The sequence below is a fragment of the Panthera pardus genome, unplaced genomic scaffold, assembly GCF_024362965.1.
Source record: "Panthera pardus isolate Hobbes unplaced genomic scaffold, ASM2436296v1 HiC_scaffold_26, whole genome shotgun sequence".
NCBI classification, from domain to species: Eukaryota; Metazoa; Chordata; class Mammalia; order Carnivora; family Felidae; genus Panthera; species Panthera pardus.
This window is the reverse complement of record NW_026526832.1, coordinates 34,003,384-34,022,005: the sequence shown is the minus strand read 5'-3', so window position 1 is coordinate 34,022,005 and position 18,622 is coordinate 34,003,384. Positions and strand designations below refer to the sequence as shown.

The 18,622-nt window shown below is 55.1% G+C and overlaps 2 long non-coding RNA genes and 1 other non-coding gene across 4 annotated transcripts; 2 read left to right on the top strand and 1 right to left on the bottom strand.

Annotated features, from left to right (window-relative positions):
- Nucleotides 1-149: 149 nt before the first annotated feature.
- On the top strand, nt 150-8,857 carry LOC109268799 (uncharacterized). 2 transcript variants are annotated; one of them, XR_008418120.1, is made up of 3 exons: nt 150-1,411; nt 3,729-6,318; nt 6,408-8,857. It is a non-coding gene; the product is annotated as an uncharacterized LOC109268799 (long non-coding RNA). The 2 variants fall into 2 exon arrangements; XR_008418119.1 differs by lacking the exon at nt 150-1,411 and having other exon boundaries at nt 3,295-6,318.
- Nucleotides 8,858-9,530: 673 nt separating this feature from the next.
- Nucleotides 9,531-14,615, bottom strand: LOC128773692 (uncharacterized). The gene is made up of 3 exons (XR_008418118.1): nt 14,368-14,615; nt 13,958-14,160; nt 9,531-10,414 (listed from the first exon to the last, which is right to left on the bottom strand). It is a non-coding gene; the product is annotated as an uncharacterized LOC128773692 (long non-coding RNA).
- Nucleotides 13,385-13,469, top strand: TRNAR-UCG (transfer RNA arginine (anticodon UCG)). Its single transcript has one exon. It is a non-coding gene; the product is annotated as a tRNA-Arg (tRNA).
- Nucleotides 14,616-18,622: the final 4,007 nt, after the last annotated feature.

Sequence of the window (18,622 nt, the reverse complement as noted above, 5' to 3'; positions counted from 1 at the left end):
ATCATGACCTGAGCCGAAGTCGGATGCTGAACCAACCGGCTGAGCTGCCCAGGTGCACCTCCTTCAAGATCAATTTCATTTCCGGACCCGGCTGAAGACCTGAGAGGGGAGAGGTAAAATCTCGCCCCCACAACGAGGGCAGAGCCCAACCGCAGGGGCTGTCGAAGGCACCTGCGAAAGTCCAGGAGGGGCCTCGGGACCGGGACAGACCCCAGGCGCTGACTGAGCTGGGAGAGGACAGACTTCGTGGCCTCCAGGCTCAGACCTCACGCAGGGACAGGCAGGTGCGGGACGCCGGCCCCACCCAGCCTATTTTACTCGGTTCCCTGCAGACGTCAGGTTTCCAGCATCTGGCTGACGGCTGGCAGACAAGGGAGCCAGGAGAATGGAGAAGGTATCTCAGGCAGCCCCAGAATGCATCTCCGCGGCTAATAAAGTCTGTGAACAGGCCTGCGCCCATCCACCGGGACGACGGTTCCCGCCAGGCGCTGCCGTCCGCGAGCCAGATCTGCGGAAAGGCCAATCCCCTAAAAGGCAGCCAGCTCGAGTCCTACACCGCCAGGAAATGGTGTGGACTTTGGGCAAATCAGCGACCCTGCTGAGCTTTCATTTCCTCATCCGTATAAGGAAGTGGAGTGGGGTTTTCCTCCTGGGTCCGCGAACAGCCCAGTTTTAGGCTCTCCGTCTAATACTGCTGTTAAAAACAAGCGATTTCGTCCAATGGCGAAATTCTCCCCATTACGTCCTTATAGCCCATAAAAAGAAAAATCAGTCCGGCGAGCACGGAAATCCTGTTTCTTGGGCAGATTTCCTCTGGGTTAAAAATAAGCAGATCTTAGCGGAAGACAGCCCGCACGCCGGGGCTGGGGGCCCGCGCTGCTTTGCCCTTCGCATGGGATGGCAGTTCTGGCAGGAAAGGACACGCCGGGCCCCGGGGGAGGCCGTATTCCTGTTAACCACTGTTGCCAAGGACACATCAGGTCGCGCTGCAAACAGGTCGAAAAAGCTGGCTCTTAGGTACCCCGGAAATCACCAGGCAGCTGATTAAATTTTCTTCGAATCCCAGGTGGGAGCTGAGAAGGCTGCTTCTTCTCCGCGGGCAGCATACGGCTCAAATCCAGACAGGAAACGAACGAGCCGGGGTTCTCAGCTCTGCGCTGCCACGCACGCGGCGGTGGGAAATCGCTGTCTCTCTGTTTCCCCGGGTGCAACACGGAGGGATGGAGGCATCCGTGGAAAAGCCCCTCAGAAGGCACTGGGAGTGTGAGGGTGACTCTCCTCCATTCTCCCTCGCCCAGGGGAAACACTTTTATTTTCGCTGCATGAAATCTAGAAGCACCGAAGCAGCCAAGGGTACCCTACGTGGAATGACGCAAGTGAAGAGAAAATCAAAACCAAGAAACTACTGATGGTAAAGTGTTAATTCCCTTAAGTTAGTCTGCGAATTTACAGCTAAACCATTAACACTATTAACAGGTTCGGCTGGGGGTGTCATCGGGTTTTGGGGGGGGTGCGTTGCATTGCTTTTGACACTGATCAGCATCGGGCACCTGGGTGGCTCAGTTGGTTAAACGTCCAACTCTTGATCTCAGCTTGGGTCTTGATCTCAGGGTTGGGAGTTTGGGCCCCGCGTGGGGCTCTGCACTGGGCATGAAGCCCACTTAAAAACGAACAAAAAACTAATCAGAATCTATGAAGGCAGCTATTTACTTCCGTGCAATTCTTCTAACAGTTCAGAGCGTATCATATGGTGTTTATTATTTCACACATTTATCTGGGCACGTCCAAGTTCCATTATGGTTTAAGTAATAGTGGGCCTTTTCTTTCTTTCTTTCTTTCTTTTTTTCTTTCTTTCTTTCTTTCTTTCTTTCTTTCTTTCTTTCTTTCTTTCTTTCTTAGAGGTGATAGAAGCTTATTGGATACAAGGGAGCAATGAGCAGGACAGCAAAGGAGAGGCTGTTTGCCAGAACTTTTGTTTCAATCAAAATACAATCCTTACCCTATCCAATTCTAGAGTCCAATGAAGTAGAGATATCGTATTCATAATAATTATATTAAATCATCTCTATTTGAAGAGTGCTATCTTAGGAAGTACAATTCTATTGGACCTCAGCAAAAGCAAATGTAGCATCAATTAGATAGCAGCTCTGGGGGCACCTGGGTGGCTCAGTCAGTTGAGCGTCCAGCTTCGGCTCAGGTCACGATCTCACAGTTTGTGGGTTCGAGCCCCCCATCGGGCTCTGTGCCGACGGCTCAGAGCCTGGAGCCTGCTCTGGATTCTGTGTCTCCCTGTCTCTCTGCTCCTCCCCCTGCTCATGCTCTCTCTCTCTCTCCTTCAAAAATAAATAAAAAACATTTAAAAAAATTAAATAGCAGCAATTAAACTAAAAATATTGGGGCGCCTGGGTGGCTCAGTCAGTTGAGCATCCAACTCTTGATTTTGGCTCAGGTCATGATCCCAGGTCATGGGATCAAGCCCCGTTTTGGGCTGAAGCCTGCTTAGGATTCTTTCCCTCTCTCTCTCTTTCTCCCTCTGCCCCTCTCCCCTGCTAGTGAGCCCTCTTTCTCTCTCTAAAATTTAAAAATGCAAAAAAATAGGGGCACCTGGGTGGCTCAGTTGGTTGAGCATCTGACTTTGGCTCAGGTCATGATCTTGTGGTTCACGAGTTTGAGTCCCCCATTGGGCTCTGTGCTCGCAGCTCAGAGTCTGGAGTCTGCTTCAGATTCTGTATCTCTCTCTGCCCCCCGCACCCCCCCCACCGGCTCGTGCTCTGTCTCTCTCTCTCTCAAAAATAAATACAACATTAAAAAATTAAAATAAAAACAAACAACTAAAAATACTCATCAAAATTACTCTTAAGAGAGAAATGGGGCAGGGGTGCCTGGGTGGCTCAGTCAGTTAACGGTCAGATTGTTGATTTTGGCTCAGGTCATGATCTCAAAGTTTGTAAGATTGAGTGCTGCTGTCAGCATGGAGCCTGCTTGGGATTCTCTCTCCCCCTCTCTCTGCACCCCTCTCAAAAGAATTAAATGTTTGGGGTGTCTGGGTGGCTCGGTGGGTTAAGCTCCTGACTTTGGCTCAGGTCATGATCTCATGGTTCCTGAGTTCGAGCCCCGTGTCGGGCTCTGTGCTGACAGCTCAGAGCCTGGAGCCTGCTTTGGACTCTGTGTCTCCCTCTCTCTCTATTCCTCCTCCCCTGCTCTCACTCTGTCTCTCTCTCTCCTCTTTCAAAAATAAATAAACATTAAAAAAATGTTTTAAATTAAAATTTTTTTAAAAGTTATTTTGAGAGAGGGAGAGAGAGAGAAATTGGGCAAGCGTTGTGCTGTGTGGACGTGTGGGGCCTGGTGCTGTGGGTGGCACCCAGGTGTGGCCTGGGTCCCTGAGCCCTCGTGGTTCAGCCAGCCTCCTCCCCTGGGGACGTGAGGAGCCCCAGAACCCCTGGTCCCTTGGCCTCTGTCCTGGGCTGAGTGGGGGCCAGAGGCCACTTGGGAAAAGCCGGACCTTAACTCCGCCTCCATCAGCTTGCGTCTGTGGGACCGTCTCCACTTACCCGCTGAGCCCTCTCTCTGGGGAGGGGCCGCTGTCCACTTTTCTGGAGCTTTCTCCTCTTTCGAGACAACAGGCTTTGATAGAAGGAGGTGGTTCTTTCCAGGTCTCCCTCTAGGTCTTTGGCCATCTTCCTATCTGAGTCCCACTTGTGAGTGGCGCTGATGTTTCCACGCAGGACGAGAAATTTCTCCTCCATTTCTGAGCAGTACGTTCCCTCCTCGATTACGGTTCTGCGAAGCTCCGTGACGCGTTCTTAGTGAAGCCCAGGCAGGATTTGAAATCTCGGCTGTGGGATTTCCGACTGCAAATATGCTCACTCGGTGTGGAGACTTTTCGTGGAGCTGTAAGTAAGCGCTTTGTTCCGAGAACTTACCCTGTGCTCCGTTTTCTTCCTCCGACCCTGTGGGAGGAAGCGCTCGAGCTCACTGCGTCGATGAGTTTCTGCAAACCAACTTCGGGCTGACGGTTCTGGTCTCCTTTTCTCAATTCACTGTCTCTGTGTGGTTCCGGGTTGACAGCATTCCAAAGCGAACAGGAAAACATGTCCTCAGCCTGCGTCCCCTCAGAGAGCCTGTCTCCGGGGGTCACCTGCAGCTCTCTGTGTCCTCTCTTCCCGGAACCCTCTCCGGCCATCCCATGGCTTTCCTAAAGATGAGTGTTCTCACCCAAACCTCCAATATTTACCGCCTACGTTGTTCTACCTTCTTCGGAGAGGCTTTTAGGATGCTTTTGACGTTCGGCAGTTGGGACGGGAGGGATTTCAATGCATTTCAAGGCAGCTAGGATCAGTCCCTGGAGCAAAGGCTCAGGGGCTCACTTTTCTGTCCCCCCCCCCCAAAAGGTGACTGCGTCAAGTGAAGAAGTGTGTCTGTTGGCATCTTGCCGCCGAGCACAGAGTATGTGGCTTCAGGGGCCCGGGGCAGGCTCCGGACGGCCAGTCCCCCTGAACCTCACCAGGTTTCAACTTGGGCAGAGAACCTCCTGCCTGGTTCTTTCCCCTCCTTCAAGTATGTTGGCTCTTTTGCTATAAAATCCATCCTAGCGCTGCACCCCAGAAACTCCCGGGGAAGCCCAGAGTCTCGGGGCCTGTCTCAAGTTTTCGAAGAAAACCAGCAGAGCACAGCACAGTGGCTCCAGGACCCTCGGGAAGCGATTTGGGGGCTGTCATCGGGCCCTCCTCGGCTCCAAAGGGCCCCGCGGCTTTGTCTGTGTTTGCCGCATCCTCTCAGCCACAACTGACCGCAAGGGACACTGAGGGACATTCTACCTCTGACCCAGAAAGTGCCCAAAGCAGGACAGACCCCTGGTGGGCCAAGGGAGGGGAGACCAGGTTCTTCGAGACAGGGCCCTCCGCCTTTGTCCTGGTCACCGCCCAGAGCCCGCACTGTGTCTGGTGTGTGCGGGCTGGGCAGGGCCTGCTTCGGCTCAGCCGCCTCTAGCCCCAGCTGGCTCTCCGGGAAACCGAAGGACCCCAGCGGGGCCACACCAAGTCCCCTGTGCTGCTGGAGAGCACGCCAGGGGGTGTGGCCTGCGCGCTGCAGGGAGGACAGATGGACCACATCCCCTCCTGAGGCTCCTCCTGAGTGAGAGCTTCTGCCTGGAGCTGGAAGCCCAACCTGCCCACCAAGGCCACGGGGCCTCCTTCCCTGCAGGCCCTTCCCTCGTTCACGCCTCCTCCAGGCAGGGGCAGAGGGTCTCCCCCGTGGGATTCACTCACGACCCGCCTTCCACTCAGAGGAAGTCAGGAGGAATTCATCCAAATGGGCAAATGCAACACTCCAGGAATGTTCCACGGAGCCGGTTTGCCCTATTCAGGCCAAACGTTCCTGGACAAGGGTCCCGGGGGGTGACCCGTGGCCAGGTTCCTTCGCCCACGGGCCTGCATCTTGAGCTCACCGCCCGGCCCCCACGGATGCCCGGTGGCCTCAGAAATGTGCCTCCATGGGGCTCTGCCAGGAAGCAAGTCCTTCTCCCACAGGACGAGCCACCCTCCATGCTTCAGAAGCACCTGTTTCCTCTGTGGCAGGCTCAGGCCTCGCACCTTCTTGTCCGTCACCATGAGCCACTGTCCAAAGTGCCTTTACCCGTGGCTGGAGATCCCCAAGCGGATATGGGGCTGGGGGGTGGGACCAGACCTGGAGGGCAGGGGGTGAGGGGGCCAAATGCCTGATGGGGAGCGGCGGGGGGCGGGGTGGGGGGGAGCCTCCTCTCCCTGCACCTCACCCGCTCCCCCCCATCCCCGCCCGAGGCCCAGCCCTCCACGGGGCAGCAGTGCGTTAACGGTTTCACATCAGGCTTCTGCTTAAGATTTTATCCGAACAAGTGTCACTTCAGCCATGAAAACCGGTCACCACTGAACAGTTCACTCAAGCTTAGTTAAAACGGCGAATTCCATTTATATTGTCTCACAATAAAAGATCTGATCAGTTGCTGGGTCAGATCATCTCCAAGTCCCTGTCATCTGAGCTGTGATGTCTGCTCTGTCTGCTCTGCCGTGCTCCTTCCCCAGTCCTCCCAGAGGCCCCGCACTCTGCTGAGCCCTTTGGAGCGACGCAGTGTTCTGTGGGAAGGCCAAAGTCCTGGGCACCTGGCGAGGACCTCAACCCACAGTGGAAACATCAGCGGGGAGACAGGGGAAGGGGGACGTTGTTGCCAAAAACTAGAGAGCAGCCCTTCTCCCATTTCTTGTCTCCACACGCACCAAACAGGACAGACGTCAAAGGAACACATACGTACGCAGGTTAAATTCGAATACTTACATGGATGTGGTGACAAGGAGTTTTTAACATCATTTCAGGGACTGGTATCATAATGTCTCTTGGCAGGGGGGAAGGACTGTCTTTGCTGAGGAGAGAGGACCTCCTCTCAAGGGACCCCTAGGCCCCAGGATGTTGTTCTGAGTAGGACAAAGGGGAGATCTGAGATTTTAGATTCTAAAACAGGAGAGGGGAGCCCCCTGAGGTGGAGGAAGGGTGAACAGAGGAGACACAGAAGCCAGAAGGTAGAAGGGCCTGGGTGGTGAGGGGAAAGGCTCCCCACACGAGCTGTCTCAGCTGCTCAGGAAGCCTCACCAGGGAGAAGCACAGAGGAGGGCTGAGACTCACTATGAGGGGCAGGAGGGGCCCTGAGGCTCCTGGAAATTGGGCCGACTCGGGCAGGACCATTTGCCGGGGAGCCCGGAGGATGTGCCCCCATGCTTCCAGGGACCGGGAGGTCCACTTGGCATCTGGATCACACCTCAACCAAAGGTGGGGTCCCGGTGCCCTTGGCTTGGCAAGGAGGATGGGACATCCGCTGCCCCCGCCGGCCCCGCCTGATTTCTGATGCACAAGCTCTGGGGCGGAAGTGAGGGCCCTTCCCCGAGAGGGGAAATCCTGCCCCACCCTGAGACCCCCTGGATGGCTCTGTTGTTTCCAGAGGGAAAACGAGGGGACTAGTGGGAAACAGGGGGTTTTCCCAGGCCCTTCCGGGCTTCCTCTTCGAAAACAAGCCGCCAGACCTGCACAGCTGCGGCCGGACCCCGAATAACCTCGCCACAAAGGCTGGCAGGCCTCCCGGTTAAAAATAATCTGCAGCCACTTCATCAGGACAGAGCCAAGGGGCCCCCGCCCAGAGAAGGCTTCCCTGCCCCCTGGTGTCTATAGGGGCCGTTGGAAGTCAGTGAGCCAAACAGCTACCACATGTAGGGTTCATAGTGCTAGGTGCCACTCTCAGTTAAACCCTGCAACAGCCCTGAGGTGGGCACCATTATTATCATCTAAGTGATAATGACAAAAGAGGAGGCATATGTGCACAGAGGGTAATCAACCAGCCCAAGGTTACACAGCAGGGGAACGGCAGAACAGGGACTCAGACTTGGAAAGCCCGGCCAAGTCTGTTGTTCCAGATGTTGCCTTTTCCTCCTTCAGAGCCAGGAAAGCAGTGAGGGGTTGAACACTGTTCCCCCATCCACCCGGGCAAGTTGTCTCTCAGTCTTGTTCTCCTTACCGGAAAAGTCACGTAAGAGGCCGAGGAGGCGGAAGTCTAGGCCCCGAGCCGGCACAGTGCCCCTTCTGTTGTACCCTCCTGGTCAAAGCCATCACAGGCCCGTCCAGACTCAAGGGAAGAGAGACAGACTACCCGTCTCAAGGTAGGTGTAATTGTCCCCATCTTATGGATTAACAGATCGAGGTTCAGAGAGGTGAAGGGTCCAGGGACATAGAACTTGTGAGACAGACCCAAGGTTCACACCTGGCATGGTGGCCTGGTCTGTGTGGGTCTGAAGTCTGGAGTCCTCTGCCCCACCACCTTGGCAGAGTGATGGGTCAGGACTGACAGCTCACTTCAACATCTAACCCAGTGGTTCCCAGCCCGGGCTGCAGACTCACCAGGGCAGTTTAAAATCACAGATTCTGGACCCTGCTCCCTGGAGTTAGGCTTTAAATGGTCTGATGTGGAGCCTGGACACTGGGAATTTTTAAAGCACTCCAGTGATTTTCATTGCAGCCAAGGGTGGAGGACAACGTTAAAACCAAACAGGTTCCCTCCCTGCTTGTGGCCTGCATGGAGAACCTTCCCCTGGACATTCCTTCCCTGACCCTGAGCATCTGGCTCCAGCCCTGCCCCTGTCCCACCCTCCAAGTCAGCGGGGAAGAGGAGACTGCCACCCGGCCAGCCAGCTTCCCCCGCACAGGGATGGAGGAGAGACGTCCTGTTCCTGTGCAGGGAGGTGCTGGGACAAGAAGCTACGACCAGAGCAAGTCCAGCCCCAGCGCTGCCAGAGGACAGGGGATACAGGTTCAAATCCCAGCTCTGCCACTAATTGGTTGAGGCTTCTTTCATCTACAAAATGGAGTTAATCATGACCACCAAGCCTACTTCACAGAGGGTTTGCAGGTCTTCAGAGAGGAAATGAATATAAAAACACCATGTGAAGAAGTGCAAGACTTTTACATGGAAAACTATAAAACATCATTTAATGACACTCAAGACCTAAATAAATGAAAAGACATCCCATGTCCATGGATTGGCAGACTAAATATTGTAATGATTGAAAATTGTTATAAGTGAAAAGGCATCCCATGTCCATGGAGTGGAAGACTAAATATTGTCATGATTGAAAATTGTTATAAATGAAAAGACATCCCATGTCCATGGAGTGGAAGACTAAATATTGTTACGATTGAAAATTGTTACAAATGAAAAGACATCCCATGTCCATGGATTGGAAGACTAAATATTGTTATGATTGAAAATTGTTAATATTGTTAATACTGTGCAAATTGATGTTCAGTTTAAACAAATTCTCATGGGCAGGGGGCAGAATCTAAGATGCATATTTTTTCCGCATTTTAACATCCCTGAAATCAGTGAATCTTCTCATTGAGGGTATGTCATACTTTAATTGTCACAAGGCCTCTTCAGCTGGGGCCCTCCTCACAGGGTTATGATGAATGAGTCTTCTCAGACCATCCTCCCCTCTCCAGGGACTCCATGGGTCTCTCATCCTGGGGCCCACCCATCCCCTGTGCACATGCCAAGGAGAGCTGTGTGTAGGGGGAGGGGTGTGGTATGGGAGGGTTGGGCCCACTGCGTGTGTGTGTGTGCCCGCATGTGTGAGTCCTCCTGGTGGGGTGCGGTATGGTCAGGACCTGGCTCAGCCCACACCATTGTGTTTTGTCTTTTTTTTTTTTTTTTAATTTTTAAAACGCTTTTTATTTATTTTTGAGATAGAGAGCGTGAGAGAATAAGTGGGGGAGGGGCAGAGAGAAAGGGACAGAAGATCTGAAGCAGGCTCCACACTGAAAGCAGTGAGCCTGGCGCCGGGCTTGAACTCACAAATCGTGAGATCATGACCTGAGCTGAAGTCGGCCGCTCAACCGACTGAGCCACCCAGGCGCCCCCACACCATCGTGTTTTGGAACCGGACTCCAAGAAGGCCAAAAATTCTAAATTTGAACCTGCACTTCTAGGTGAAGCTTATTCATCAAGGTAAGAGGCTAGAACAGAGTGTATTTAATAGTTTGTGAGTTTTTGATTTATAACTTTTGAATGTGCAGATACAGAGCACGGGGGCTTCCAACTGCCCTGGGCCCTGACAGTGTTCGGGTAAAGTCTGCAAAACCCTGTCCTCCGAAAACACCAGCTCAGGAATTGGTACAGGCCGCCCCCTTTGCTGGAATCCCCATCCGCTGCCCCCAGGTCGGCCTGGCCAATTCCAGTTTTCTCCTCATGTATTGGCTCAGATTCCTGACTTCCCCCGGGGAGATTTAGGCTCACAGGGGACTTGGGGCCTGCTTCCAGCTCAGCACTCACTCGCCAGCGCGGCTGTGACCATGAGCAGGCCTGGCTGACTGCAGGAGCCAACGCCCCGAGAGTTCCAGAGCCAGGCGCAGGTGCTGCCCCAGGGGGCTGGCATCACCCGCAGCTCCTCATCCACCTCCGTGCAGTTGCCCAGACACGCTCACTCCGCGTCTGTAACGGGCACACAGATCAGCCAGGCTCTTGTTACAGTGCGGATTCTGAGTCTGTGGGTCTGGGGCAGGGCCTGAGAGTCTGCATTTCCAACCAGCTCCCGCGTGATCTCAACGGACGGTGCCCGGCTCCGGGGTCCCAGGCTCAGTGCGGCCACGGCCCCCACAGTGTCCTCAGGTGAGACACCTCTTCCTGGGCCTCTGCCCCCATGGGCACCATCTGCCATGACAGTGACCGAGGAAACACCTTGCAAAAGAAAGAAGGGCCGGAGTACACGGCACTCACCACGTGTCCAACGCTGTGCCACGTGCCTCTCCTGTGCCCACGTCTTTAATCCCCACGACACCCCTCGGAGGTGGTCACAGTCTTCTACCAGCATCCGATCGGGACGCTGAGGTCCCGAGACACCTGTTCAAGGTCACATGACGCTGTAAGGCCCTGTGCGGTCTGGCTCTAAAACCCAGCACTTAACCGACTTGTTACTTGGCCTCTCCAGTGTGAGGCCGGGTGAGGACAGTGAGAAGCCGTGGGACCCATCCCATGCACCCCCACGCACCCCACAACCCCTGAGGCTCCTCTGCAGACACGGCTGAAAACCTCCCTCAGGTGTCCCCTGTGGCTCTGGGACTCTGGCTTCAGACAGACCATTATTGCAGCACACTTCCCACTACGGAGGGGCAGCCTAGGGCCTCCAGAGTGGGGGCTGCATCTGGGAAAGGCCCCTACTCACAGATCTAGGGCTGTCTCGTTTTTTTGTTGTTGTGTTTGTTTTCATGTTTATTTATTTTTGAGAGAGAGAGAGAGAGAGAGAGACAGACAGCGTAGCAGGGAGGGCCAGAGAGAGAGGGATTGTCGGCACAGAGCCCGACGTGGGGCTCGAACTCACGAGCCACAAGATCATGCCCTGAGCCAAAGTCGGACGCTCAATCGACTGAGCCACCCAGGCACCCCAGGACTGCCTCGTTTTAAAACAGTCCTATCACGTGACACCCCAAGCTCCTCCCCGCCAAGTCCCTTCCTCATTGTATGGTCAGGGTCTGTTTCTCCTCTGGCCTCTCCCCTAAACCATGCGCTCGCAGAAACAAGGCCATTTCCCTTTTTCTCTGATCTCCAGATCAGGGTCTGGGGCACAGAAGGCGCTGAACTGACCTGCGTCCAGTTTCCACGAGACAGGCCAGGGGTGCAGTGGTGACGTTTCCAGATCTTGCCACCAGAGGGCAGGAGTGCACAGCAGCTGGAGCGCTGGCTGTGCCGCAGGGACAAGGTGGGGCCGGAGGGGTGGATGCCTGGGAGCCCAGGGTCCAGGCCTCAGGCAAAGGGACGGAGGAAGGCCAGGTGGAGCCAGTCTGGGGCGGGGAACATCTCTGCACTTCCCCTGCCCATTCCAGCCTGAGCTCCAGAGACCTCCTTTTCTCTTCCTTCCCTCCCTGCTCCCCTGCTCCTGCCCTCCTCTCTTGACTCTCTCCAGGTTCCTGGGTCAATCTGGACTCTGTGTGACTTTGGGCCACCCACCTTTCTCTCTAAGTCTTAGTTTTCTCATCTGTGAAATGGGAAAATAATGATAATACCCAGCTTTTGTGCATTTCTCTCCCTGGGGATTTGGGACCCTCAGTGCAGGGCTGTCCTTCTGTCCCCATCAGGCCTCCTGCCCCCTCGTGGATGATGCCTCAAGCCCAGGTCTGTGGTGCTGCCTGGGACTGGATGAACTGGGACCATCACTCTTCCTCTAGCCTAGAAGCTGCTGCAGCCACTCGAGGGCATCAGCTGAGTCTGATCTGTTCATGAACGGACGAGCAGGAGAAATGAATGGATGGGTAAATGTATAAATGAGAGAAAAATTCATGAATTGTTCAGAGCATCTGCAGCAAAGGAATTTTCACACCCACTGCCTGCAGAACCTAACCCTTTCTTAAGCTTCTTGGAGCCTGGCTTCAAATGGAGTCGACTGAGGGCCTGTCCCCCTTTTGAAGCAGTGACCCTAGGGGACCTGTGGCCTTGGTCTAGGCTGTCCTGGGAAGGCTGGGGATAAGGATTTTGATAACTGTGAGGGTTTATTCTTTCATCTCTGTTCCGCTGCAGGACCAGCCAGCCAGCTCCAGAGGAAATCAGCCGCCAAAGGGTCAGCCAGAGGGGACCCTAAGATGCCCCAATCCAAACCCCAGGGAGTGGGGGCATCGTAGGGTCCCCTCTGGCTGTGACGATCCACAGTCAGACTTGCAAGCCGGGTCCAGAACCTGGGTGACTACCGAGCTCCTGTCCTCTCCTTATGCCACGCTGCCTCCTCAGAAAGGGTTTCTGGGCGGGCACGGAAATGAGATGTGTCATAACAGTGGGTTCTCGGTCCCCAGCTGAGCTCATAGCTTTGTTAGAGCCAGGCCTGTCTCTCCTGGCACTGGGGCCCACCTGTAGGGACTTGCCCGTTGCTGACCCAGATTTCCAGGCCACTCTGTCAACACCTCCAGGGCAGGGCAGAGCGTGGCTTCTCAGAGGCCCAAACAGAACCCATGACCAACATCGCAGAGACCCAATGCACCATGGGAGGACATCCACCTGTCCCAGAGGAGTCCAGTTCCACACAGGGCACAAAGGACTGCCATGGGCGTCCTGGCACCTGCCTGGCTCAGCCCCTCCCCACGAGGCTGTCCTCAGGGAGCGAATGAAGAATCCTGTGTTAGGTGCCTCTCCACGAGTAGGGAGAGGGTAGCTCATGCACAACCAAGCCACTTGGAGGCACAGAAATCTTAAGGACCCGGATGCAGAGTGTGGTGTGTGTGTGTGTGGGGGGGGGGGTAGTTTCTTCTTTGTGACCCTTCCACTCCCAGGCCCCCAGCTCTCCTGCCGCCCTGGAATGACTCAGAGCCTCCCCATTTCTGCTGCAACCCCCGCCCCCAACCTCAGCACCAGCCAATTTTCTCAGGATAGCTGATCTTGTTGCCACACAGCCTAGAAAATTCTGCCTCTGGCTTGGGGCTCCAGTAGCTGAGCCAGGGTGAGACGTGAGTCATAGGGTTGTGTCAGAGAAGCTACATGCTCAGAAGCTACCAGAGGCTGTCCGGAACCCACAGACCTCGGAGCCACCAGAGCCACAGCCCCCGCCCCCCTCCGGCAGGGCCCTGCCCCTCTCCTCCCCTCCCTGCTGGCCTCCCTTGGGCCATGATGTCATCTGGCTTCTCTCAGTTCTTCATCAGCCTGCAGTAGTTCGAACAGCCCCACATGGTTAGTGTCCTCGAAGCAGGGTGGGCCCCGACAGTCCACGGCAGTCCCCAGTTATAAGAGCTTTGTCGGGATGGTTGAGACCATGCCCGTGATAATTCTTTTCAGATTTTGCTTGGATTACAAATGCTCCAGTTAAGATTCTTTGTAAAGAATTCTTGGGGCGCCTGGGTGGCTCAGTCGGTTGAGCGTCTGACTTCGGCTCAGGTCGTGATCACGCGGTTCACGGGTTCGAGCCCCGCGTCGGGCTCTGTGCTGACAGCTGGGAGACTGCAGCCTGCTTCGGATTCTCTGTCTCCTTCTCTCTCTGCCCCTCCCCTGCTTGTGCTCTCTCTCTCTCTCTCTCTCTTTCTCAAAAATAAACATTAAAAAAAAAAAAAGAATTCTTGAGCACCCAAACGGTCCCAGGGGGACCCCGTTTGAGAAACATTCAGACAGAAAAGTCAGTGACTGGGAACCAGCCTGGCATCTGGTTTACTGCCAGCTGAGAAGTACTGACCCTTCTCTGAGCCTCATCTCCTAACTGACGTTTCCTATAGCTCAGACACCTTTGCCTCTGTGATTCCTCTGACAGTCCCAGGCCCTGTGGCCCATCAGACCCTGGGCTTCCGGCTTGTGGCTGTGCCCAGAGATGCTGCATGGCAAACTGGCCACGGGCAGAGTCCTCTCTGAGCAAAGGCTGGGCTGTAGGGACGGGGGCAGGGGCATGCCCAGGGCTGGGGGAGGCCTCGCCCTTACCTCTGTGCCGCACAGTCCTCTCTTGTCCCCGGCGAAGTCTGTGTGGTGGTGGGCTGGGTGCAGAAAAGCTCTGCATTTCCCCGTCAAAGACAGGAAGGGAGTCTGGGCGGCACAGGGGGCTGGCCTCACAGGAGGCCTGGCCCGGGCCCGCAGGTGGATGGCCCACGTACCAGGAAGGGAGGCCGGCGGGTTCTTCCTGGGTCCTGGCAGACAAGCGCTGACAGCCAGGTGCATTCGCTGTGCCAGCCGCCCTGAAATACAGCCTCAGCTCCCTCCCCGACACCAGTTTTTTAGGAGGAGATTAGGAAAGGGGGACTCGTGAGCTATAGCAACCCACGAGGCCAAGCCCAGAGCTTTCTCCTCGCACACACTGCAAGTATAGGCATTCAGACCGGGTGCGTAGAACTCACCTGGCCAAGTGTTTCCTGGAAGAGAGGGCTGGCCCGGGCCCAGGGCTTGACCGGGGGACATCCAGGACACCTGGGCCTCCTGGCTCCCAGCCAGGCCTCTGGCCAGCTCAAACCACAGGCATCTCGAATGCCTCTGAGGCTCAAAGTCCACCTCTGTGAAACCTCTCCGAGAATCAGGCCATGAAATCAGTACGCTCGGACCTCGGCAGAGGGGTGACCGCCTCTGAAAAGAGACAGGGCTGGACCTATTTGCTGTCTGCCTCCATTTCCTCTTCCTAAGAGCTCCCCAGCATGCAAGATCGGAGTGACCCCTCCTCCCACGGCGCTTCCCGGTGGGACCACAGCTGGCCTGCCCCTCCCCCTCCGCCCCACTGCCTGGCTAAGGGATAGGCTCGTGACTCAAGCGGGCCGGTCAACTGCTCCTCCCTAGAATTTGAAGTTTGAATGAGGGACAGACACAGCAAGTGGACGTAGGGGGCCAGTCCTCCGGGGAAGCTAAGAGGCAGCTGCCGGGTCAGATCCTGCAATTCCTGCTGCAAAGCCTCTAGAACCGCCTTGGCTGTTGGCCATGCCCAAGCCTGGTTCTCTCCTCGCCTCTGAACTTAGTCTTGTTATGGGCTGAATTGCGTTCCCCCCAATTCATGTATTTAAGTCCTAACCCCCAGTACCTCAGGATACGAGCTTATTTGGAAATGGGATCCTGGCAGAGGACACGGGCACACAGATAGGGAGAACCCCGTATGAACAGGAAGACAGCATCTATTAACCAAGGAGAGCCCTCCAAAGGAACCAGGCCTGCTGACACCCTGACCTTGAACTTCGGGCCTCCAGAACTGAAAATGTGAGAAGAACCAGATATATTGAAGGCATCCTCCCCAAGACTGCCACATAGGAGTCCTGCCTGAGTCTCCAGGCTGCCAGCCCGCCCTGCAAATGTTGAACTTGCCAACCCCCACAGCCACCGAGGCAACTGCTTAAAATAAATCTCTCTCAGCCTCAGTCTCTGTGTCTCCGGAGAACCCAGACACCGTCTCTCACATTTCCTTCCGATAAATTAACGTTTGCTGAAGTTAACTTAAGTTTCACCTCTTGTAATCAAAAAACCCCTGATACAACAGAATGAGCAATTTTTCTCCTTTGATGGAGTTTAAAAAAAAATTTTTTTTTAACGTTTATTTATTTTTGAGACAGAGAGAGACAGAGCATGAACGGGGGAGGGTCAGAGAGAAAGGGAGACACAGGATCCGAAAACAGGCTTCAGGCTCCGAGCTGTCAGCACAGAGCCCGACACGGGGCTCGAACCCATGAACTGTGAGCTCATGACCCGAGCCAAAGTTAGATGCCCAACCAACTGAGCCACCCAGGTGCTCCTTCCCTATTTTCTTTTTTCTTTTTTTAAATTTTTTTAATATTTATTTATTTTTGAGACAGAGAGAGACAGAGCATGAATGGGGGAGGGTCAGAGAGAGAGGGAGACACAGAATCTGAAACAGGCTCCCGGCTCTGAACTGGTGTCCCCCCCGCCCCCCCCCCCCCGGTTCGGGGCTCGAACCCATGAACCGTGAGATCATGACCTGAGCCAAAGTCGGACGCTCAACCGACTGAGCCACCCAGGCACCCCTGATGGAGTTATTTTTAATGCTGTTTTTTTTTAAAAAGTGCTAATCTGTAGAGCTAAGAGCTTGTTCGAGCATGGAAACCAAGGCTGGTGACATCCCCCAAATACAGTCCAAGGAGCTTAGTTAATGCAAATCGAGGTTATCTGGCTGCTGGCAAAGGCATCCCATCAAGGAGGTGACGATATGGGCCGGAACAGTCTCATGCCATTAAATATCTAAGTGGTCCAACTCCCACATTCTGATTCCATTTTCCCCAAGTGAACTTCTGTTTCCTAGAAACAAAAATGCACTAATCACGCCTAGGCAGAAAGTTGGTCTTCACGACGTTCGTGTCTCACTAGGAAAGGCTATGTTGACATTTTATACATCAGTCATGTGAACTGGGTCAGGATGCCTCCTTCTCGGAGAGACGGGTCCATCCTGGCAAGTTTACAAGTCTGGCTCTGAGCCCGCAAGACTGGCACCCTGGCCGCTGCAGTAGCCTGTCTGGGAGGGAAGCATGCCTGTCTGTTCCGGCTGGGCGCCGCCCCTCCCTGACCCGCCCACATTGGCTCTTCGCTGAATGTTCCTTCCCACCACAGGATGAGTTTAAAGATGGGTTTGCAGAGAGTCCAGGCGTGTGCCACACAGTTTGCCTCTTACTGCTACGGTGCAGTCAGAGATGAATCTTAATGGAACTTTGAATAAATCGGCTCTCCCCCAAAAGTCTCCCCCAAGGGACAGAGCCCCCTGGTCTCTAGGCTCCCCCAAGGAAAGTCCGCCATGTTTTTTAACCATTTACCACTGGGTGGCTTCCTCCAGAGTGACGCTCCCTCGAGCCTTGGACTGTCTGTCTCCTTTCCTTCCTGTTACATGACCCTATGCCCACCGGCCTCTCTTCCCCAACCCCAGGACCTTTGCTTAGCCTCACCTTGGGTTGCAGGGCCAACAACCCACCTTGACCAGGAGCCATCATGGAGGGCCGTGGACAAACAGCTTCTGCTCCAAAGCAGAGCACACCCTCAGCCCCGACCCAGGGAGGCACGGCTTCTGCTGCTTTGGTGCCAGGACACTGCCTGCCATGCCCACCGAGTCCCTCCCACACCTCCGTCTCTCCTGTCTTCTCTCCCTTCCTTCTGCTCCTGCAGGGCTGGGGGCTTCACTACTCACTACCTCCCTCCTGCTTCCTCAGGCTCCTCATCCAGGATGTGCCCTGACCGGACAGCCTGAGGCCTGGCCTCGGAGGGCAGCCCCACCAGCTCACCCTGCCCTCGTCAGAGCCCCAGTTTCTGTGTGCTCTGTCCTGGCCAGCCTGTCATACCTACTTCTCAGCCTGGCCTGGCAGTCACCTGGAACTCTGCCCTGCACCCTGACTTCTCACTCAAGCCCTGCCTCTGCTTGATTCAGAACCTTGGCTCCAAAGCCCAACTCCAGTCCTGCCTCCGATGACCGGGCTGGGCATCGGTCCCAGGCAGGCTGATGGGAGGACAGCTGGAGCACTGGTTCCCCGTGCAATGACAGATTGGGTCGTTGTATCACCCACGGTTTCCCTGCCCCTGGAGGATGACGGGGCCGCAAAGACAAAGGGACAACAGCAAGTGAGAGTTCACCGACTGTTTGGAAGCAAATGGAGGCAAGATGACTGATGTAATAGCACCGAAGTTTCACATAAGGGCCTGCAGAGGAAGACGGCAGCGACAAGGTCAAGGGTACCCCACAGAACAGCTGACGACTCTCAAAGCACTTGGAGCGGGTGGAACCACAGAAGCCTGGTATGGGAAAGAGGGGAGTGGTGGAAAGTCTTTATTCGGGGAGTTGGACCCCCAGTGAGTATCCCCTGCCATGTAGTGAGGAGACATCCCCTCCTGTCCACGGGAGGCCATGGAAAGAGTCTCTGGAGAAAACTGAGCCCAAGAGGCCCAGGCTTGGAAATGGGCTGGGAGGGCAACAGGGGGGAGGGGGGACAGACTGGGAGCACATCCAGGTCCCAGGATCAACCTGGCCAGCCCTTGGCCCCTCCCTCTGCTTCGCCCCCTCTAGCAGATGCCATCCAGGTCCCACACAGATGCCCCGGGTCCCTTGGACTCCTTCTGGATGCCCCTCCCAGGCGTCTGCTCCTTGTGCTTCCCAGGGCTTGCCCGGCAGCTCACCTGGGAGCACCGGCCTTGGGCTCCCGAAGCCACTTGACGGGCATTCGCTCAGTCCCCAGGGTGGCCCTTGGCCAATGACTAGCTGGTGATCCAGAAACTTCCCTCTGAGCCAACTCAGCTGGAGTGAGCACAACCCCGTCACTGTGGCTTGGATCTCAAAGAGCTGAAGTGCTCCCTAAGAGCTCAAGAGCTATGGCCACCAAGGCCATCATCCCTGACCCCACATGCTTACTTCTTTATACATGTCACTTCCTCTTCTCAGGGGGCCACCTTCTCTTTTAAATTGGGTTACTTCTGACAGCAGTGAGATGATCTGTTCTGGCCCCTGTTACAGTCCAGCAGCACCTTACTAGGAGCTCATCGTACGGCTTCTCTTCTCCACGAGACTGTCCCTTCGCTTCCCTCCGTATGTCCAGCCCGCCCCCACCCCCTTGCTGTCCCCATTCTGAAAAGCCTCCAGTGAACACCACACTCCATCTCCTAGGTCCCAGCCCAGCCCCCCAGCAA